Below are 23,734 nucleotides of genomic sequence, written 5' to 3' on the forward strand. Positions count from 1 at the left end.
TTATCTTGCGTTATCTTGGCTTGAAGACAGTTTCTGAGAAAGCTGCCAATGACGATTACAGAGACAAGTTAACTCTGTGGTTTCTGGTATTATTTGTTCGTGTCTATTTCTTTGGGACATTTGGACTCTCACTTGTGGCTACAAGTGAGACAGAACATATATATATATATTCCTATTCAATCATTGAGCATTTCCTTCAGAGAAGAAAATTTTTTAAGTGGAATGAATAAGTAAAAACATTCTTGAAATTATTGTGCTATGGTCAAGGTTTATTTCTGCATCTTCCACCTTTAATTATGGTCTCTTCAGTAGTCTGCAGGCATCTCAATTTTCAATTAAATCCTTAAAAAAGGGTCATGATAGAACTCCTTCCATTGAACTTCTTCAATCTGAGAAGAGTAGATAATCATGTTTCACAGTGATAGAAAGATACTCCAGAGAAAAGGGCAGTACCAGCAACATTACCCATTGCTACCTTCCAATAAGAAATTTTTTTGGGTGGGGAATGAAATACATCAAAAGAAATCTGAAAAACACTATCAAGCAGTTCAGAAAAAGACAGAAAAACATAGCCATTTTCTTGAAATGTCAAGGTAGATTATATACATAAACATAATGGTACCTGCAACTTGTATAAAAACACAAGTGTAGATACAGCAGTGGGGCTTTCTACATAAGTATGTAAGCAGTCTTGAATAAGCTATCTATTCTCTGTCCTTCACTACATGCTTCACAGGAAAGACGTCCAAATGAGCTGAGTTATCAGCAGAAGTGTTGCGTGCCAGTTGCTCAACTTGGGTCTGTTGCGAGAGTGAGTCAGGAGGACAGATAAAGAAAGTATGTCAACACTGGTTGTAAGGAACCTTCTCTCAACTTTCATCTCCTTGAAAGCCTTATCTTCTCACCCTGTTTCATTCTTTTGTGGCAGTGGTCTTGAATTATGAAACCAAAGAACTTGATGCATATTTGTAACACTTTTCTGAAGCATATCTTTGTCAGAATTTCTTTCTCCAATAATCTCAGACCCTATCAGGTCTTTTTTTTAATATTTAAGGATTCAGAGGTGTGCGCTTTTGTCATTCTTGCTTCAAGTTATATGACCTTCGGTGAATTTGTTAATGTCTGTGTCTCTCAGTCTTGCACCAACTGAAGAGGGGCATAGATTTTTTTCACAATCCATTCTTCATTGTTCTCAGTTTTTACTAGCAGAGCATGCTCTGTGAAAATGATCACTATACTACTATCAGTAATCTGAAGTCACTGTTTAGGCCACTATTTGTGAAAATGTATAACTTTTGTTTTACAAGAAGTCGGGTCTATGATGAGACTTCTGTATCTTATTTTTAAATGATATTGGATAAAAAATACAGAAGCCGTAATTTTCTTCACTGAATGCATAAGGAAATAAACTTTTTAATCAAAGATGCTTCAAGGTCCTTTTTAGATCCTTTCAGCTTGATCAACTTTTGGGACCTGCCCAAAAGTTGATCAAGATAAAGGCTCTAATGATGAATGGCTTCTGTGTTAATCTTGGGAAGGAAGGCACCCAAAACAGATGTGCAGGCTAGAATAAAATGGAATACTAGAATCTAAAAAGCACAGGAGAGCAAGCCAACTACCATGAAGGGCAAATAGAACCTAATGGGTCACAGTTACCAATGCTTGCAATAATCGTGTTTTCTAGTGTGTATGCTAATGTACACTTAATGAATGTCCAGGTTTTTTAAGATTATTAGAGCAGAATAACTAGAGTAAAAAGCTTCTGGCTTAGGATCTCTTTCAGAACATAGTGAGATCATGGCTAGGATCTGTAGTCTTTTACCCACATCTTTGAAGGAATAGTTTGGATACCTTAAAAAATATCTTTAGGTAACAAGTAGAGCATAGTTTATACTTATTTCTCAATTTATTTATTTATCTCATGAAAAGTGATTCTGGGTGGTGTACAATGACATACTGTATTAGATATTAAACTGACAAGAACAGATACTACCCTTGATCTTGACCAAAAGGCCAAGAAAAGATTATTATCTATTAACACTTTATATTGGCCATATGCCAATACACAAAACTAACAAGTAGAATAAAATTCTGTTTGTTAGGGGGAAATATTCAGTTCCTCATCAATCTCCTGGCTCAGTATAACGGACTGGCTATTTCTAAAACCTATATACCCATGATTAAACAACTGCAGAGTATGACTTAACCTCATTTTCTAGATTTGCACATTCTAGTTCAAACTGTGATTGGTTAATTGGTATGTTGTTTGAGCACAATCAAATTGCCAACATTTACCAATTTCAAAAAAACCAAATTTTGAAGATGGCAGAAATAGCCTATTTTGCACAGGCAGGTGCCTCCAACATGCTATGGTAATTTGCATATGTAAAAATGGCAGTGTCCATCCCATAACCTAACACTCATTAATAAGCAAATTAAATAAGTTCTCTATCCAATTATCAGGAAAAGGTCCAAGCAGAGCTCTAAAATGTTAACATTAATTAATATACATGAAACTCAATTTTCTACATCTCAACTCTTAGCTCTAAGCAAAACCCTCTTTAAAAGGCATACAAAAGTGCCAATATCTTAGTGTAAACAAACAAAATCTAAAGTTTAATATGACAAAACCAGATTGTTTCTCCTTTTAAAAGTCAAAGAACAATATACAATATTTCTCCTATTTCAAATGCCAACAATTCCAGAACTACCTCAAATAGCAGTTTTAATTATAAATTCATAGAATATTAAAGATATTAAGACAGTCAATATGTTTAGCACTCTGTAATCAAATAGTGAGGAATCAAGCAATATATTTGAGCTTAAATTGCTCAAATAGACTGAAGGAGAAAATGTAGTTTTCTGACTAAGTGAGATCAACTCAGCAGATTTGGAGATGAAAGGGAATTTATTACATTTCAGTATTTCCTCACACTGTTACCTTATTTAAAGGTTCACAGAAATTTCCAGGAGCTAGTGGACTTGTTTATAATACATTTTTTCATATATTACTAATTTTGTAGTAATTGGATCATCTTCTGAGATTAATAAATGTAATTATACAATTGGCAATATGATTGTTTTCTATGTGTATGTGTGTGTGTGTGTGTGTGTGTATAATGTATGTAGGTATGTATGTATACACACACACACACACACACTATAATCATCAAGCTTTTTCAAAAGTTTGCCAGCTCTGAATGTTAGTTATTCATAGAAATTGTCACCTGAACTTTCAAGGACAGATTTTCAGATTGCTTTATGGTTTAATTTGCTTCTCTTTGAATCTTCCTTGTCCTGGCAAGTGCCAGGAATGATATTGCTCAGTTATGAGCAAGAGTTATTTGTATGGTCAGTTCAAAGGGATCCCACAAGGCAGCCTGGATCACTGCTGGTTTAGCTTTTGATATCTCAATCCCCAAGGCTAGAGGCTGGTCTTCCTGAAAAACAAGTTGGAAAGGGGAAGTGGGCGGTTGAGATGGGTGGTCCCACCAACCAAATGTCCATCGTCTCTGATTTCCTTCTTTCCCTCCCTTTTCTTCAACTTTAAAGAAACATCCATATTTTAGGTCCCTTTGGCTGATTCCCATTGTTTTGTTTTGTTTGGTAAACCTTTGCTTCCCATCACCAGGGGGCTTTCAGATGGACAGCTCCTCAAATATTGATCCAAATGCAGTACTTGTTGTTTTTTCTCCTGAAAGCTTTTCTGCAGAAAACTAATTCACCAAGTCAAACCCTCTCAGAACATTTCTGTCAAGCCAATGTTTTGTTTAAATTCAAAATGTCTGTCCCACCTTTATAATACGTATGCTTAACCTTAACCACATCTGCTAGGGAGAGGCCCCCACCATTCATGGCAAGACAAGGTTTATTTTAACAAAATATGGCTGCCATGCCAGGCATGTGATTTAAATTGCTTTTTACTCCTACATTGTTTACCACTCCTACTTATACCTCAAATATCCAAATACAGTAATTCAGCCAGCCAAGTAGCATTTATGCACCTTAATACTTGGGTTAGTAGTGCAACAACATGTGGCAGTTTAATGTGTTCCTGCTTATTCAGGCTTTTTTAGGACAAGCTATTCCTTTGGATTCTTACTTCTGAGCTCTTTGGAAAGTGGTTAGATTTCCCCAACAGTACATATTCTTAATGAGATTTGGGGCAGGGTGCTTTTCCAAGTTTTAGTGTCCAGATATGCTAGGTGATATCTTTCTGCTCATATGTGTACTGTTTCATCCATATAAGCATCTGAAATGGTAAAAGAAACTGATTTGGTGATCTAACTTCAACTCAGTAATGTTATGCCTATGTGGCTGTGTATGCATAACAACATCTTTTTTTCCGTTCAATTGTATATGATTCTCAGATACTGCCTGGACAAGTGTCTGCAGTTTTCTTTGCAAGATTTTTCAGAAGTGGTTTAGTGATTTAGAAGTGGACTGCAGCCGCACCGAAAAAAGCATGCAGCAGCTGCAAGCATCTCACAACAAGGGGGGGGGGGTGAGAAGCCCCGGGACATCTGCCCACCCATCTGCTGGCTGGCCTGCAGTGCACATGTGCAGCAGCCCCAGGACATCCGCCTGAGCTGTGCCACGGCTGCCACATGGTAGGGAAAGCTAGGACAGCGACCACAAAAAGGGAGCGACCGGGTGACTGGGTCGGGGGAATGGCCAGCCGGGGTCGCCACCAGGTCGGCGACCCACACAATGGCTACCAGTTCACCTGAGCCGGTGAGACCCGGTTGAATACCACCTCTACTATGTACAATGAAACATTAAGTAATTACAAAAATGAAATATGAGTAAAACAAACTTAAGCACATGTAAAATAATAATAATAGAAAAACCAGATTCATTATTAAATCAATTTCATTGTTAAAAACATTTAGAGTAATGCCAGCCATTTAGCTAGGGTGGATCTCACTTTCAATTAAAACATTTAAAAGGACAATGGTTTGTTAAGAGTTGGGAAAAGGGAGGAAGGGGAGTTTGTGCCCCTACGTACACTTCCTTCATTATTGTTTGAAATGATATAATATTTGTCAAATGAACATATACGGCCACTAAATGAACTGTTTTAACTCAAGAATGACCTGTATTTTGTTTATTTGCAAAACAAAATTTAACATTACCTCAGACATGACTAAAATTCTACTCTAAACAACAATCAGACCAAGAGACCAGCATAGTCCATAGCAGAAGGCTGAAATCTACCTCATCCCCATCATTGCTTAAGATAGCTTCAATATGTGACATTGCAAAGCTAATATTTTATTTATTTTTACCCTGCCTTTATTGTTTTTACAAAAATTCAAGGTTGGGTACACACTTTCCACCTCCTGTTCCCCACCCCCAACAAGCTGAGTTGGGTGGGGCTGAGTGACTGGCCAAGCCATCCAGCTGGCTTTCATAGCTAAGGCAGGATTTGAATTCAGGGTTTCCAGCCTCCAGCCTTAACCACCCCACCAAACTGACTCTTCCTTCCCCCCCAATATTCTTCACATTCTTGCCTTATTTTTCATGGCTGTTAGCCCACCAGCTACTAGCTCTAGGTTTTAAAATTCTGTCATCTACGGGTGAAAGGAGACCAGAGTATTTCAGACCAGAGTTGATGTCCCTTACTACTACTTTGAATTAATACAACACAGATTAGGCCACAATGTGACTGGCTAGTTTGCGATCATCTTTCAGAAGCACTGACAGAAAAACATGTTGACTTCTTGTCGGTAAAAGGAAGGACCGCAAGAAAGAGGGCCCCATCCACCTCCCAGCCCCGCGAGTGAGAAATTCGGAACAGGGAGCAGCGGCTTAATCCGCAAACAACCGCGCGCCCGGGGCGGCGCTCGCTCCCCCTCCTCTTTCAAAAGTAAGTGGGGGGAAGGCATCATTCCGGAGTCCCCACCCCTCGGCTCCGCTGCCCCTCCTCTTCGTCCTCCAGCCAGATCGCTTGCGAGAGAGAAGGAGAAAGCGGACAGCGAGCGCCTTCCGAGAGTTTTGCGGAGGAGCCGTGCGGAGGGAAGCTGTGGGTGGGAGCGGGCTGCAGGAAGAAGCGACGTGGAATCCGGCGCTCTCCTTGTCTGCTTAACTCCTTCCCTACTTCGCACGGTAAGAAGCGGCGCCCAGAAGCGGCGCTTTAGCTGTGGCGGGGCCTTCTTTCGTCTTGCTCTTAGTGGGAGAGTCGAAAAAGCCCTCCAGTGCTAACAAAAATAGCTGAAGCGGGGAAGGAAGAGGAGCTGGGGGGACTTGGGGCTGGGTCTTCTCACTCCTATCGGGGACGCAGGCCGAGTCTCGGAACTGGACTCGTGCTGTCCTTGGAAAGGCTCTGAAATCAAGGGTTCTTCCCAGCAAACGAGTTGCCGGCCCGCCCGAGCGCCTTCTTTTCCTCTGGAGGAGGCGCGGGTGTCGCTTTCGCCTCTGGCGCGCAGGTTCTCTTTGACCCAGTTGGAAAGAACGGGGCTTGCAAAAGGAGGGGGGGGTGTATTTGCGGAGGTTGGAAAGGGTTAGAGAGGCACCCAAGCAAAGATCTTGGCCTGCTTTAGCCTGCTGGGTCCTTCCCTTGAAGAAAGCATGTCAGATTCGCTACGAGGAGGCGGTTCTTTAGCCTGAAACCTTCGCTCCGTCCCTCGGGAATAATTATATATATATTATATATATATATTTTTTTTTTAAAAAAATGGCTTTGCCGGCCATCTGCCAAAATGAGGCTTCGCCGGGAGGTCTGCCCCTTGGCCATTCAGCTTGTCAGTGCAGCCCGAGGAGGCGGGGGCACTCGATCGATCTTCAGCCGTGGCTAGGGGAAGAAGTGAGTGGAAAGCTTTGGCCAAAGGACGATTGAAAGCAGTCTCCTTTTCGTTGTCTCTTTTGATGGACACCTTGGTTCCTTTGCAGAGATGCTGCTGTGGTGACAGTTGACAGCCTCTTCTCACCCAAGCCGGGTAAGCCGGAGGAGGAATGAACTGGGAAATCCCGCGGAGTCGGCGGGAGAATTCCTCCCCTTCGCAGCCTTTGCTTCAAAAGTGCTTAGGAGTTGTTCGTTGTTTCATCCAATAATTTATCCAGAATTTGTAGGAAAACAAAATAGCACCGTGAATTTCTGAGGTTTGTAGACAGTACACGTTGTAAAATATATTAATTGTGCCCTTTCCAAATTATGGGTAGTAAAATTGATTTAGGGAGAGTCCACTTTCCTAATTATCCAAGTCTATTCTTGCAGATTCCTTGCCAAAAGCCTTGTGTATGTTTGTACAATGCTTCTGCACGTACTGAGCTGCTTTACGGTTTATTGTGTTTTCATGGGATACTGAACCTTACCTTAATTGCACAGCAAAACACACTAGGATCAAGATGACCGTGTTAGTGAAATTTAAGAAGATAATTCTGGTATATTTTTTAAGTATTGTTCCATATTTTAATACCCCCTTTTCTGCAATCTTACAAAAGTCTGTGACACAGCAGGCAGGATCATTTATTGATTTCACACAAGGTGTTTAAAGCTGCATCTGTTTAAACCAGGGGTGTCCAACCTTGGCAACTTTAAGACTTGTGGATTCAACTCCCAGAATTCCTCAACCAGCTTTGCTGGCTGAGGAATTCTGGGAGTTGAAGTCCACAAGTCTTAAAGTTGCCAAGGTTGGACACCCCTGGTTTAAACAATCCTATGCTTAGTAAGAGAATGACTTGCTTCAGTCTCACTTGTGTATGTTTCTAGAGGAAGGCTGGGCAGGAGCAGATCACATAATATAGTTAATCAGAATGTGAACGTAGCCATTTGTGATTGATTTAGTAAACATTGTATAAAGAAACAATGGCTTAATGTAGTGTGGTTGTTGCTTGAGAGTCACAACACAGTCCTACACTTGTAAACTGTGTTTAGTCATGATTCTGAGACTATGTAGTAAAGCAAGTGTTCCACAATGCATTAGACTATAGTCAAGCAAATCACATTTTAGCCTCGTACATTGTATGAATCCACAGGCCTGTGAAAGGGAGCCAATGATGGCGGTATTATCATGCTGTTGTAAGACAAAGTCCACCCCTTTTGTACGTCTGTTGTGATTCCACACATACAGAAGGGATGAAGTTTATGGTGCAACACTGCTTTTCCATTGTGACAATACCCTTCAATCTTGTAGATGCTTCTGACTCAGCCTATGTAATAAGACTGTAGTTAAAATGTGTCTGCAGAAAAATAGATACTTTGAGCAATAGTTGAATAAATCATGGTCAGTTAATTGTGGGTAAGGATTTTGTTCAAGTTCAGCTATTGTCTGAAACACTTTAGTTTAAAATGTTGTCAGTGTAGGATAAAAGCCAGGCAGTGGCTACTTTTATAAAGTAACTGGTTGTTGATACAGCTGTTTGATTTACACATGTGAGAGAAGCCAATTTACAACACAAAGTGATCTGAGAGTAAATCCCATGGAACACAAAGATACTTTTTCCCCCATCTGGCACTTAGCTGTGTTGAAAGGGCCTCTTATGAAGGCACAAGAAGTTCAGTGATGTTTACTTTCAATTAAATAGGCTGAAAATTACAGACCCGGTGAATAATTTATTGCCATTAATTGGTGTTTATATGTACTTTTCTTTTTAAGATTTCTTATTTGCTGTTCTTTTGTTTTTATTGTTCCTAGCAATTTTTGTTTTTCACTCTTTTCATATTTCTTTTTGATGCGGAGGAAACAGGCTACTCATTTTAAACACTAACAATGAATTTAGGGATAAAAAGGAAAGACAATTAACAGTGCTATGAAATGCCAGATCAGTGTATAGTTTCCAGGTTCCGAGCCTAGATCAAGATGCTTATTAGATTTCTATGAATGATGAACAGCCTACAGAAAAACCAGCTGGGTAACTTTGGGCCAGTCGCACACTCTCACATCACAGAGATGTTGTGGGGAAATGTAGAGAAAGAAGTATTAGGCTTGTTTGCTGCCTTGAGTCATATATGAAAATAATAAAAAGGGATAAAAACAAACAAAATCATGTAAAAAATAATGTTCAGCCCATCCCCTCGGGGTTCTCAGTAAAATGCAAGCAAAGACTTAAATGTTAATCTTGCCAGAATTAATTTCAGTAAGCTCGAACTCACTTCATTTTGAATAAGTTGGATCTCAGCTTTCATTATCTGGAAAAGATAACAGGCTTTGTACAGGTAATCCTCAACTTATGACCACAATTGAGGAAGAAATTAAGCAAGAAATTTGTTAAGTGCGGTTTGCCCCATTTTACGACCTTTCTTGCCACGTTTATTAAGTAGATCACTGCAGTTGTTAAATTAGTAACATGGTTGTTAAGTGAATCTAGTTTCCTCATTGACTTTGCTGATCAGAAATTCACAAAACCCCAGGGATCATGTGACTCCAGGACACTGCAACTATCATAAATACAAGTCAGTTATCAAACATCTAATTGTCAATCACCTGACCATGGGGATGCTGCGAGTCACGGACTACCTGTAGTCTGTCCATATATCTCTCCATTTCTGGCTACCTATTCTGGCTATTTTGAGGATTCATACACAGTGTTTATAGTACCTGCATCAGGGTTAGTAGAAATGGTAATGGCAATACATTTAAAATGAATTTCTTCACCAGCCCTTTAAGATCTGCCTGGCTGACTCGGGCTTTTTGGCCACCTGAACAGCCACTCTGGTAATCAAGTGACAAGAAAGAGTGGCAAGAAATGTCTAAGGCAGGAATCTCCAACCTTGGCCACTTTAAGCCTGGCAGACTTCAACTCCCAGAATTATTATTCTGGGAGTTGAAGTCTGCCAGGCTTAAAGTGGCCTAGGTTGGAGACCCCTAGCCTAAGGGGTCTCTGACAACTCATCACAGGCCAGCTTGCCTTGGCCAACTCGCTATGGAACAATTCGCTGTGGAACAAGAATTACACTAATATCAAAGAAATAGTCAAAAAGAATCATTAAAGAAAGGATGCCAAAGGAGGGACAAAACAAAATGTGAATGATAGAAATGAAAATATGTTTTAAATTATTTTAAATAATTAAACTGAACTGTTGAATTGTCCCAGAGTGAGTTGGCCATGGAGAATTGGCTGTGGCGAATTGGCTGCTTTGACCCATTCTGCAATCTAAGTTGTGGTTCTGGTTGTTGTTGGTTTGTTTCTTTCTTGGACTGTGTAATCATTGTTGTAATTTTAACCATTTTAGTTGCGTTCATATAACTGCTAAGTTACAGAATAATCTACTGGGGACCTTATCCTCTCTAACAGCAAAGGACTGTTTTGGATGATATTTTATGCTTTACACAAGATAGACCTGGCAGCCCTGGGTGGTTTTGTTGCTAACATGTGAGTACTTTTGTATCCTGTTGATTTCCATCAGACCTTAGAATCTGGAATGAACCCAGGCAATCAATATGATCATTGTTAAAAAAATAATCCTTACTGGTAAGAGCTGTATTATTTTCCTAGTGCTCCAAGGACTTTGGGGGCAATTAGTAAGGAGAATAACTGGAATGCAGTTAGAGAAAAAATTAACAGTTCTAAAAAACTCTAGCTAGAACCCATTGGGAAGCTTACGTGACAATGGACAGAATGGTAAAGTTGTAGTTCTCGGCAATGGGTGTGTTTGCGTTTAGTGGAATTTGTACTAAATATAAGGATCCTTTTTTATTTTGGCCTTCAGGCAGATTCAGTTATCCTTGGAAACCAATTGTAGTAGCCTTGCAAGGCACGTTGCAGATAAAATTACCTTTGTTTGTCCTGGTATATTTGCAGTATGCTGCTAGAGCTTGGTTGGTCAATAGTTTGGAGCAAGAATTTCAGTGTCTGAAGCTGAAAATGTGCTGGTTGTACCAGACTCTTGGAAATAACTGGCTAGATCCTCTTTCAAGGTAGGGAACTGCCTTGAGGAAGGAGACCTCTGCTAAATCTGATGTTGACATGAATCGTTAAAATCTTGAGCTCATTTTTTAGGTCTCATCTCTTTATGGGCTTATTGCTGTGAAGATCTTTTTTTATGGTGGCACACAAACTCTAGAGTAATTTTCAGGGTATTTTTTTTAACTCACCGGATTTTTATCTTCTGCTTTTTATTCACCAATCACTAATCACCATCACTAATGCATGATTTTTTAAATTTCAGTAGGGCTTAATAGAAAGTGAAAGTATTCTTAGCTGTTACATAGAATTAATTCCATTGAATTCATCTAAGTTTCATTAAAGTGCACTCAAAATTTTTGGTCTGATGATCTACTGCTGAACATACCTGGGTTGAATTTATACGCATTTAATTGTGTGAGAAAAGAGTAAAAGGAAATGTATGTGTAAGTTGACTGTATATGAGAAAGTACAAGCATAATTAGAAGCCACCATATTGTGTCACTGAAGTGCAATTTATTTCATTTATACTTACATGCATACATACATATGTGCCATGTATATGGGTGCTCAATTTATACAGTGCAAATCTGATTGGTATACAAAAAAAACAATAGAGGAAAAACCCCCACAAAAAACAGGTAGTGTTTTTATGTTAACTGTTAATAGGTGATTTATTAAATGTCTGATAGATACTTATCCTGACTGAAATGTCTAAGGAAAGTCTTTGCTGTCTGCTGCTACAAGGTCAAAGTTAACTGTATGGTCCAGGTAAGGGTAAGATAGAAAACATTTCAGAAGATAGATACCACCATGGAAAAGGCATATCTCTTAGCCTCGTATTAGATTACATTGTTTCATAGAAGAGACCAAGTCTTCCCTCTCAGCTGGAACATACGAGGTAGTAGATGTCCTTGGAAAAAGGTAGTCTCACAAATAAACTGGTTGTGTTCCGTGTAAGCTTTACAGCACATTTAATTCACTTAGAAGCCAATAGAAAGACAGTACAACTCAGAGAGTATTGTTGTCACATAGGCATATTAAGGAGTGCCCATATCTCCTTGCAATGCTATGTTTTGGACCAAGCATAGCTTCTGGATGGTCCTCAAGGACAGCCTACAGGTAGCAGTCATTTCAATAGGGATGACTAAAATGTAAGTGACTATCAGGGATCTTATACTTGATCTAACACGTAAATTTATAGATAATAACATGATATTGGATTGAAAAGAAGGAAAAAAGTTCATATATTTGGTGATGCCTTACTTCATTACTGTTTGGGGGATTGAACCTTAGTAACACTGGTACCTTTTCCTTATCCCGCACCTTCATGGATATTATTACACAAGGATACTTTCTGTCTCCCTTCAGAATTTACATGGGACCATTGGGAAAACAGATTAAATTCCATGAGTTGCAATATCATTTATTCACTGATGATACTGACCACTGTCTCAATGAGTTCAGATTTGAACAGGACTCTGTGTCTCCTAGTGTGGGCCGGAGATTTTTTTTATCAAAAAGATTATGAGTCTCTTGAAGCTTAATCCTGATAAAACCAAAGTATGGGTGTTAAGCAGAAGAAAGCATCTAAAAGAACTGATACAGAAAGGCAGTGGCATATAATTCTTGGAAATCCATCATAATCGTAGAGGCTGGTTATCACAACAGATTGTTCTGTTACCATGACACCTCAGTTGTATACTGTCGTCTGGAAATGCTTCTGTCATCGGAGGCTATTTAATCAGATATACCGGTACCTTTTTCTCTCAACGGTTGACTGGGCAGTGACAGTGCACATTTGGTAGTCTCCTGTGTTGGTGTATTGAAACTGGTTCTCTGGTGAACCTGTTAGGAAATGAATCCAGAAACCGCATGCTACACAAAATACAGATAGTCCTTGACTTACAAACACAATTGAGCCCCAAATTTTTGTTGCTAAGTGAGGTAGTTGTTAAGTGAGCTTTGTTCCATTTTATGAACTTTCTTGCCACAGTTGTTAAGTGAATTACTGCAGTTGTTAAGTTAGTAATACGGTTGTTAAGTGAATCTGGCTTCCCCATTTGTTTGTCAGAAGGTCACAAAAAGGGATCACATGACCACGCGACACTGCAACCGTCATACGTATTAGTCAGTTGCCACGTATCTGAATTTTGTTCGTATGTCCATGGGGATGCTGCAATGGTCCTAAGTGTGAAAAATGTTCATCTCATTTTTTCAGTGCCACTGTAACTTTGAGTGGCCACTAAACGAACTGCTGCAAGTCAACGACTACCTGTACAATCAAATTTCAGTTCTATCACTCTCACGGTTCTGGAGCTTTGTGCACTGCTTCTGATTTCAATTGTTGAAGATTCCACTAACTTTATAAGGAGCTCTCAGTCTCTTGAGCCCTGCCTTCTTATTTTATGTCTGCCTAGTTCCCCAGGCAAGCTCAAGTATAGATTCTGTGCTTAGATGCTCTCATGCCACCAGTTGGAATGGGCAGGAGTTAAGCCCCTTTCTTCCTTTTCATTTGAAATTTTGCATAGTTCAGGTTACATCTTATGCTAGCTAGTAGAAGTCATGGAACAAAATGCTTTTGGGATGGGAGCTAGGAGACTCGTATTTCAATTATTCATCAGTTGCTCAGTTCAGAATCAAAAGACCGTGGTATTCTTTTTCAGGTAAATTCAATAACTAGATTAAAATGCACATTAATGTATGCCCTGAGTTGATTGTGTTTATCAGAGTAAATCAGTTGTGATTTAATTTTTTTGATATCACTTATTCCTAGATAATGCTTAATAATAGATCAAGCATCGTTAAAGAGAAATACAATATCACTGAATTGAATGGATTGATAGCAATGTTGGGAAAGCTACATAATATTGCTTTCATAGCCTAAAGGTTTTGCCATTGGATGCAGCCTTTTTCTACTAGCATGCCTGTTTTAGAGCTCTCCTGTTTGCCAGAATATAGAGGTGGAGGGTTGTAATCTTACGAGTACCTTTTTGAATTTATACATGCTATTAAGTTGCAATTAAAGTACAGCTGAAGAGCTGCAAAGTATCTATCTATTCCTGAGTTAAGGGCTTATAAAAATTTTTCATAAATTTTTAATTTTACAATGCAAATAGCACCTAGATTTATATACACCACTTCCTAGTGCTTTAGAGCTCTTTCTAAGTGATTTACAGAGTCAGCAATAATGATTTGCTGAGGGAAGAACTAAAACCTTAGCTTGATTTTATGTAAATCAACTTTGAATCCACCCAGAATCATTTTATAGTAAGTATAGCAGATAAATCAATCAAGAAATAAACAAATAAAATTGAAAAAATGAGATTTGTAGTTTATAAATTAGCCTATCATAATTATATCGAAACGTTTTTTAATCAAAATACTTTTAAGAATTGTCCCTTATTGTTTATTATATGAAATCTCTTCTATTCACTTTGAACTTTATGAATTCTCAAAGATTTCTCAAAGATAATACACAGAGATTTGACCAAACCATCAATTAGTTCTTCACTATCTTAAGATGCATTTTTAGTTCTAGACACATACTCCAAGCTCTAGAGATTCGTTTACTTTCAAAGTGAAGATATAACTATTGAGCATGTTTCTGTCCATTTTTAGCACCAGTTCTGTCCCTTCATAATTTCTTGGTGGAACATATTGGGGGCTTTTGATGGAAAAGAGTTGAGTAGTTTTGCTTTTATTTCATGACCGCTTAGCATTTCCTCTTCTTCATTAAGCAGCTGGTATACTGTTCCTTCTCTTTTTATTTGAACATATTAAATGACACATTATTTGTTAACTTAGCTGATTCTGAGTTTTTCTTTCCTACTATCTAGTCTATTTATCTAGAGACCAAGAGTCTTCAAACTTGGCAAGTTTAAGTTTTATGGACTTCAATTCCCAGAATTCCTGAGCTAACATGACTGGAGGAAGAATTCTGGGAGTTGAAGTCCACAAGTCTTAAAGCTGTCAAATTTGAAGACCCCTGATCTAGACTAACTATCTAGTGTAGCTCTATTCTAACTGTCTACGGTATATTGCTGCTTTATTACTAGATTCTCTTTGCATTTCCGGTATGCGTTCTGTTTTGTTTTTAGGTTTTCACCAAGCTTTTCATATAGTACTTGTATGGCTGTTCTCTCTTTATTTAATCCTCACAGTATTGTTTGTAATTATTTTACTATCTCTCACTTCTTCCTACCCTTTTGGAGCTCCCTTTTGTCATTCGCTACACTCATCACAGTATCTTTTAATTGCTCCAAATTGATCTTGAGGTCCAAGATACATGTTTGACTATGCTCAGTTTTGGATTTAGGAATTCCAGCATACTTGTTCAAGGTTATTGCATCATCAACTTTCTTAACTACTGGTAAATCTTTCCTGTAAATTAATGCAGACAATGGTAGTGCATGAATTTAGTCTTTATTTGAATATGGACTTCAGTGAATGTTCCACAGAGGACCACATAGATTTTATTCCAGAAAAATTTGTCAAGTTAGTTTGACTAAATTTTTATGCCTGAATTCTTTTAACATGATTACAAATTTCCAAAATTTGCAATTTTGTGTGCCTTTCTTATGATATGGTCATTTTTGATTTTTTGTTTCTAAATATACACCTATTTTCAAATAAAGTTTCAAAATATATTTCTCATATGCTTTCCCTAATGCTGTACATTTTAAGTTACAAATTGCATTGTAAAATTAAGAAATAACTTAATATTTTATTTTTTACCAAGTTTGGGAAGTTTGAATTGAATAATTACCATTACACTGTAATCTAATAATTCCCTCTCTGTCCCTAAGTGTGAGGATATAAATATAACCTTCATATTTCCTCTTTTTGGAAAGAAAACTTGTTTTTAAATGAGAAGAGCTGTGAGCAACTTAGCAGATTTGATGTGCTGTTTCAGGAGAGATTTTCAAGTTCCTTTTACGGTAGTTTCATGATTATTAATTTTGGCATATTGGGGATTGGCTCAATTCATACATTACGCTGAGCCATAAGGTGTTTGCTTGTTTTGGGTTCAAAATGCCAAAAGTCAACAAACTGTAATTAAAACATGCCTGGTTTAGGGTTAGTCATGAACCAGACATGTGTGAAAGCCCTTAGTAACTGATTCCTAAAATGTGATTACTCAGAAATTCTTTAGTAAATGTGCTCAAGGCTGCAGCTTAAAATGCTATCTCTCCCAAATCCGAATTTAAAAAAAAATCTTTACTGATTCTGAAAGCTTGTAAATATTCGTACAAATCTTTGTTATTTGCAAAAAGCAGTATCAAACCATAATTCAGTGGGCTTGTTGAGAACTCATTCATTATAGTCAAAGGCTATAGCAGCACTGAAGCTCTTCAATTCATTGATATATGTCTATAGTGAGTAACAATGAAGAAAATAGAAAAAGCCACACAGTATAACATTTATTAAATAAAAAGAGCTTTATTGCTTTAAAGACTTTGGGGGGGGGCATTTCACTGTGGCTACTATTTTCATTAACTAGTACATGATTAATTGGTTTGTTTGTTGTTGAATTACAACTACAGATGTAGTTCTTTTTAAGCCTCACTTGTCTGGCAAGGCTTCTGTGGATGGAAGGTGAGAGACAAAGTGTTGAGAGTTGTTGAGAGTTGTTGCTACCCCCCTGCAGCTCTGAAGTGCTTGGCATGGAGGGAACTAGCCATAAGATGCAGCTGGCAAGGCGTGTAGTGGGGATGCTGCCAGGTGTTTTCCTTTCCTGGTTAAGTTTTTGAAGAATTATGGTGGTACATTGCCACTGCAGTTGGTATCTGTTTCTGTCCCTTAGTTTGCAAAGTGGGGAGGTGTTGTCCTCCTACCTTGGCTAACAGGTGTCAAGTCCAGGTAGACCTTTTGAGAAGACAACCTTGCATTACTTGTTCTGCTGTCCCTTGCTCCCCAGGTGTGGTAGTTGGAGGGAAGCCGCCAGGAGAAAAGTTAATAGAATGGAATGGAATGGAATGGAATGGAATGGAATGGAATAGAATAGAATTCTTCATTGGTCAAGTGTGGTTGGACACACAAGGAATTTGTCTTGATGCAAATATTCTCAGTCTACATAAAAGAAAAGATGACACATTGCAACCAGTGCGTGTTTACAACTATCTCAGCCTCCTATGGTCACCTGTTCACAATTTGTGCGATAAACAGATTCAGTGGAGAAACCAGAATTAAAATCGTGCATCACAGTTATGTGATCTCTTGCTAAATGATCACAGCGAAAATGAGGATGTCGTGTCTGTGATGGCCCTGTGATATCTTGCTTATGGGCATGTTGCTTAGTGCCAGAGTTGCTAGTCCCAGTGATGGCTATAAAACAAAGACTATCTGTAAAAGCTCTTTGAGAGCTGGGCTTTGTCATCAAGCACAGAATTATTATGTTTAAGTTCGAAAACGAAAGAAGACGATAGAAAAGGTAGTGGAGACGGAGACTAGAGTTGGCAGGCAGATTGGAATCCTGGGGTGGGGTGGGGGTAGAGGAAGGGGTGGCAATATTTATATTTGTATGATTTAAAGATCCAGAAGTGACTGAGATCATATTTCTACCACTGACATCAATTTATTGCAGGTTCTAAATGTTTGCTTGGAGTATGGATCAGTGCTTTGTTTTCTTATTATAAATGTACTTTCCCTTTTCAAAAAAGAATTCCTCTCTTAAATTTAAAAAAAAATAGAAGAAAAATATTTCTCTTCCCCCTCCCCTTATTGACAGTAAGAAAGCTGTTGCAAAAACAATTTTGATGGCTGGTTAATCTAGCTGTATACATTCAGAAGAGAACATTTTGTATTTTGGAGCAAACTCAGCTGTCTATCTTTTTGGCACAGCTTGTGACCAAGAACACATTCTACCAGTTCTTTGAAGTTACATAGAACATTGGCTGCTTATATAGGAATTTGGTTTCCCTTCTTCACCCTCCCTCTGCCCCCAAAATATTTCTGATTGTGACTCCTTTTGATTTCCCTTTACCACATATACACGGAGGACATCTGAAGCCTCATTAGTATTTGGTGCTTATAGAAAGTTGATTGACTGAATCATCTTGGTCTGTAGAAGCCCTTTAATTCTGTTGGTACATTTGAGGCCAGAGTCTTATTTAATCTGTGATATGACAAAACAAAGATGGTTTACCTAAAATTCGTTTCCAACCTCACTGTACAGTTGCATGGAACAACCTGGACTTAAGAGCTATGGACTTTAGCCATACATAAGGTCTGTATATCTGCTAGTTAGGAAGATATAATACATGGAAATTGATTTTTGCTAGTTTATATGAAACCATTAGACTGTCTGTAAGTTTCCATTAAGCTTTTTAAGTTCATAGGTTTTTACCATCCCATACATTCCTTTTCAACAGCCACAGTTGAAGCTGGTTCCCAGCAACAAGTTGGCAAGAGCACTTCCTGCTGAGAATGTATACTGGTATTGTCTCCAAGGAAAGAGCTACTTCAAAGCACTCCTGGTACTTTGAAATAGCACCTTCCTAAGAATCAGATGACAGCACTGATGGGTGAGCAGGTTTAGGATTGGAGGTGGATTTCACTTTCATGGTAGTTGTTAATTTCTTTCATTGCACTTCAAATAAAACATAGAAGACATATCCAGGTCTTACCTTGCATATATAACTTTTTTTAAAAAAAGGCGGGCCTATTTTTATTTTTTATTCAAAAGACCATATTTTGAGTTCTATGTATTTTGCTTTAAATTTTCAGTGTGTTTTAAAATTTTGATTCTCTTCGATTAAATATTGCTAATATTTGGATGGAGAGGCATTACCTTAAAAAAAAAATTTTTTTTACTAACATTTTCCTGTTTCTCTGTTCAGAAATATAATTCTACTACTTGGTCAAATTTTAAATTATTCCAAACATTCCCTATATGCAGTTCCAGCTGTATCTGAATACAAATCACATCATCTAGTTGCATCTAGAGTTATGATGAATTGGATCAACATCTGGATTTTTCCTTTATAAACTTAGACTAGCATCTAGAGTTATGATGAATTGGATCAACATCTGGATTTTTCCTTTATAAACTTAGACTAGCATCTAGAGTTATGATGAATTGGATCAACATCTGGATTTTTCCTTTATAAACTTAGACTAAATTCTTTGTTCTTATTGTTGTTCTTTTCCTCAATGATGATGGTAAGTGGAATCAAATTCTGCCATCTCTTTGATATAAATACTAAATGTTGGTAAAGGTATTGCTTTAATTATCCTAGTGGTTATGCAGAGGGTAGCTCCATATTCAGCCCAACCTCCATATTAGTTCCCATTGGGTATTCTTTTCGAACATATGCTCGTTGCAATTTGCTACAGAACAGCCTATCTCAACCAATATTCTAACTATCTGAGTATAAATCATACCATTTACTTTAGGATGATGGGAATTGTATCTGGTTGGGTCTGGTTATGTTGCAGAATACATCCTATAATAATTGACACTTTTTCATAATAAATGCTTTATTAATTAAAAGCCTAGGCACTCATATTATGTGATAAGAAGTTTTTGAAAGACATCTTGGGAGGTTTGTCATGCTTACTGGATTTTTTTTAGCACGCTCTCCTATTTTCGGGAACTTTAATCAGCAGCTAGAAAATTTAGTTAATTTTCAGGTGGCCTTGTTGCTATGCAGAAGAGTTGGCATGAGAGAAAGATGTTGCTGCTGTTCATTTTGCTATTACGTTTTAAATTATTTTTACTCTGCTCTTTTATCCATAGAATAGCTTAACTGTTTTCAGTATAGAACAAATGCAATATAACTGAATGTAATCATTATTGAAACAAGATACAAATTAAACCAACACACTCTAGATAAAAATGCATTTAGAACAACAGGAGATAAGACAGTTCAGCTAGATTTACATTGTTGCACAATGATAATATTGGTTTTGGCTTAGTGTGTTGTGCAATGCCTGACATTGTGGCTTGTAAGCATTGACTGCTAGATTCAATACAGAGTGGTGAACCAAAAGCTATCTTAGCGTGCTGTTTGAACTTAGCTATTCGGTTAACTCCCTTACCTTGCTTCTATTCCACTATTTCATGTCATTTCCTATAGCCCAGCTTTGCCGTCTGACGCTTGAATGCTTATATAAGTAGTTTTCAACTGAAAAACAGCTCATTTAGTGACCAAAGTTACAATGGCACTGAAAAAAGTGACTTATGACACATTTTTCAACCTTCACAGCATCCCCATGATCATGTGATCAAAATTTAGACACTTGACTCATATTTATGACAGTTGCAGTGTCTTGGGATCATGTGATCATCTTTTGCTACCTTCTGAATCACTAGGGAAGCCAAGATTCACCTAACAACCATGTTACTAACTTAACAAATGCAGTGGTTCACTTAACAACTATGGCAAGAAAGATCATAAAATGGGGCAAAACTCACTTAACAACTGTCTTGCTTAGCAACAGAAATTTTCGGCTCTATTTGATCATAAGTCAAAGAGCGCCTGTACAACAGGGACTTATATTGTACAGAAGTAGATGGACTACTCCCCTAACCAGCCATGTAGTCAGCTCCATGAAAGAAATCTAACTAATTCTTCCATGTGTAAAAATAATTCAGAGTAAATATGATTAAATATCTGGATAACTTAAACTAGATGTTCGTTAGTTCAAACTGAGTCTGAAACTAGAATGGGTATAGACTGCAAGAGTCTACACCAGTTTATTGGTATCTTCCTACTTTGCAGCTATTAAAATCACCAATACAAGAAGTAAATTGCAATTCTGAAATACATAAGTAGTTTTACTGCCATTTAGAGCTAGGACTTCTTTTTAAATAAACATTAATGCCTATAAAGTGAGTTATTATGACATTTGATTCTGTTTATTGTACTAAATAATAGTTCCTTGTAATACCTTGCTCAGGCAAAACAAAAGGAACTGGAGCCCAAAATGTCACAAAAACATGAAAGCTCTTTTTTAACTTGGTCCTCGTGAACACGTTCTCTAAATGTTTGATTGATGTGAGCAATTTTATTTTCAAGCTAAATGTTTTAATCTAATAATACTGGCATATTTCTAAGCACTCCCTTCTGGGTATTTCCTTGGTTTTTGTTAAATCACAAAATGGAGTAGGTGGTTTTTTTTTTGTTTCTTGATAGCTAAGAATCAATCTTGAGTCTAGTTAATTTGTCACCACAGTGCTGCATTGCTTTCCCTTGATGCAATTCTTCAATGTTTTAGCAATCTTCTGTGGAGAAGATTGCTGGCACAATGGATAAATATTTCAATAAACATCCCAATCATTCAAACTTGCATTAAGCCTTTGAGAGAGGATCAGTGATATAAAAATATTACATTGTGATTGATTGATGTATATTTTATATTCTTTAAAAGCAGAATTTTTCATCTCAGGAAGACCTTTAGTTGTATGAGGCCTCTGTGTTCAACAGAAGCTAATTTATATTTATATAATAAATAAAAATAAAGTTACTCTCCTGATTTTAAGGAATGGATCCAGGATCTGAGTTAACTATTTTTGAAAAGTCTATGTGTGCTAAACATGAAAAGATTATATAATATGTTGCTGTATAATATGTTGCTGTATGTATGGCACAGATTTAATGATAAACTGAATTATTGAATTCATTTTATATAGCTTACATTTACTATAATTATTGGATTAATCTTTTGCTGTTAAGAGTTTTTTTACATTTAGTTTATTTTAATCATTATAACACGTGTAAATTTCTTTTTCTCACGGTATAATCATTCATCACATCTTTGGTGATGTAGACTTTTTTTGTATGCGTCATTATTTTAAAATATTTAAAAATATGTGTTGGTGGATAACGGACAACATGGTTCCTTATTGAACAGCCACTCTGCCCCGCTCTTGGGGTTATCTGACACTTGGGGGAATGAATAATGTCGTTTGCCCTTCTTTCTCCCCATGGTTTTTCTCTCTGGAAGTCATCAAAGCAATTTACGTAAGTCAGACATTAGTAAATAGAAATTATTGTGTCTACTTTCAAGCATACAGGAAACAGAAAAATGCATAAATTGTCATGATGGCCTTAGAACAATTGTTGTAAAATAAATGGTGCATAGTCTCTGCTGTTTAGAATTTGTCAAAGTATATGAAATTATAGATACCTCCAAGGGTGGGATTCTATTGGTTCAGCCTGATTAGGCCAAAGATCATCTGGGAGCGAACCAGTTCATTTCAGAGATCAGCTGCTGGGCCCACCCGCCGCCCCGGCTCCATGCTGACCTTTATTTCTTGCTTTTGATGCTCAGCTGCATCACGTGGCACAGCGGATTGCCGCGCATCAGCTGTTGAAGAGATAGGGAGAGTGCAGGAGTGCAAGAGGTCAGTAGGAAAGCCTCTGTGCATGCGCAAAGCACACCCACCAAGCCACGCCCACCGAACCAGTGGTAAACCAATTTGAATCTCACCACTGGATACCTCATGCATGGAATTGGGAGAATATATCCATGCTCCTTTGCCAGTATTGCTTTGGTGAAAAGTTTCTAGGTTATTTTGTCTACAGTATGTTTGTGTTTTGTTCTTTATGAAAAAAGTTAAATTATGAAGTTGTCTATATTATTAATTTTTAAATTGTAAAATATGTTTACTAATGTATCCGTTGCATCAGAATCCAGACTTTCTTTGTCAAAGTGCTGCTTAATACAATGAAAACCTAAAATCAAGAATTTCAAATTTTCAGTTGAAGTCAAAGTGAAATAAAGTCCATGAAGCATTATTCTTCAGGTCAGGAAAAAGGACATTTGCTTTCTCAAACATTTGCAATGGATTTGAAGATTATACAAAAGATTGCATAGGGAAACAAATTTATCAAGTTGTGCTGCTAAACATAATGCTCAGTTTTTCTTGGACAATCATTTTTTGTTACTCATAATTCATAATGACAACTAGCACCCAGATCTGTATGTACACACAGTTCTTTCTCTGAATCTTTTGAAATAGTTACAACCTGTACATTTCAGAAGTCCTCAATTCTTTGTACTTTTCATGCTCATAGACTAGCGATGAAAATATACTGAGAAAAGATTTGAAATCAAACAGTGGTCAAATTAGTCCTTTACAAGTCCTTTTTATTGTATGCATACAATTATGATTTAGGATATGCTGAGCCACCGAGTAGCCAATTAGATTGCTAGAAAATTGTGCGGATTTATCTATTAATGACTACAATCAGATGGTGGGATTCAAATAATTTAACAACCGGTTCTCTGCCCTAATTACTGGCTGGGTAGGCGTGGACGGGTGGTTATGTGACTGGGTGGGCGTGGCCAACTCAACGTCACTCATCACACCCAGGCCCGCTTCCCAGCCACTCTTCTTTTCCCCAGGACTTGGGCCTATATGCAACACCGCCAGAAATGAAAGAGTTAACCACCCCTCACTTTCCTGGGGCAAATGTGCCCCCCTCAGTTAAAGGATGGGGGGAGACCAGCAAAGCATTCTGTTCCCATCACCAAAGAAAGTAAGACATTGGAGGCTGAGCTTATTAAAAAGCAATATATTGTTTAACATAACAGCCAACATTTCACACCTGAGATGGCAGAGGCAATAAATCCCATTGATTCTTCAGAAGCAGTTTACAATTAAAGCCCATTTGCACCCCAGAAATAATAAATAGCAGAAGGAGAAGGATTGACAGTACTTCTTTGCAGGCAATTCTGAAAGAGACTAAGCTAAAGCTGGATTAATTCTCTTCCTTCCTTCCTTCCTGCCTGCCTGCCTGCCTGCCTGCCTGCCTGCCTGCCTTCCTGCCTGCCTGCCGGCCTGCCTGCCTTCATTTTCTAGCTGTTTTTGGGCCATTTTGCAGGTTGTTTTTCGGCTGTTTTTTGGTCATTTTCAGGCCATTTTTTGGGTGAAAACCAC

The 23,734-nt window shown here is 37.9% G+C and overlaps 1 protein-coding gene and 1 pseudogene across 9 annotated transcripts in view; one reads left to right on the forward strand and one right to left on the reverse strand.

Annotated features, from left to right (window-relative positions):
- Positions 1-1,923: 1,923 nt before the first annotated feature.
- LOC113435649 (U2 spliceosomal RNA) lies at positions 1,924-2,025 on the reverse strand (annotated as a pseudogene).
- Positions 2,026-5,926: 3,901 nt separating this feature from the next.
- The window catches only part of GREB1L (GREB1 like retinoic acid receptor coactivator), a 149,556-nt gene continuing 131,748 nt past the window's right edge, over positions 5,927-23,734 (forward strand). For 3 of the 9 annotated variants that reach the window (XM_026699322.2, XM_026699324.2, XM_026699326.2), the window contains exon 1: positions 5,978-6,108. The gene's annotated coding sequence lies outside the window, so the exon portion shown is untranslated. Of the gene's footprint in view, positions 6,109-23,734 lie in introns of all 9 variants that reach the window. The other 6 variants (XM_026699327.2, XM_087931152.1, XM_087931150.1 and 3 more) reach the window with 5 other exon arrangements.

The sequence above is a fragment of the Pseudonaja textilis genome, chromosome 3 (assembly GCF_049901715.1).
Source record: "Pseudonaja textilis isolate UNSWEBS1 chromosome 3, rPseTex1.2, whole genome shotgun sequence".
Classification (NCBI taxonomy): Eukaryota; Metazoa; Chordata; class Lepidosauria; order Squamata; family Elapidae; genus Pseudonaja; species Pseudonaja textilis.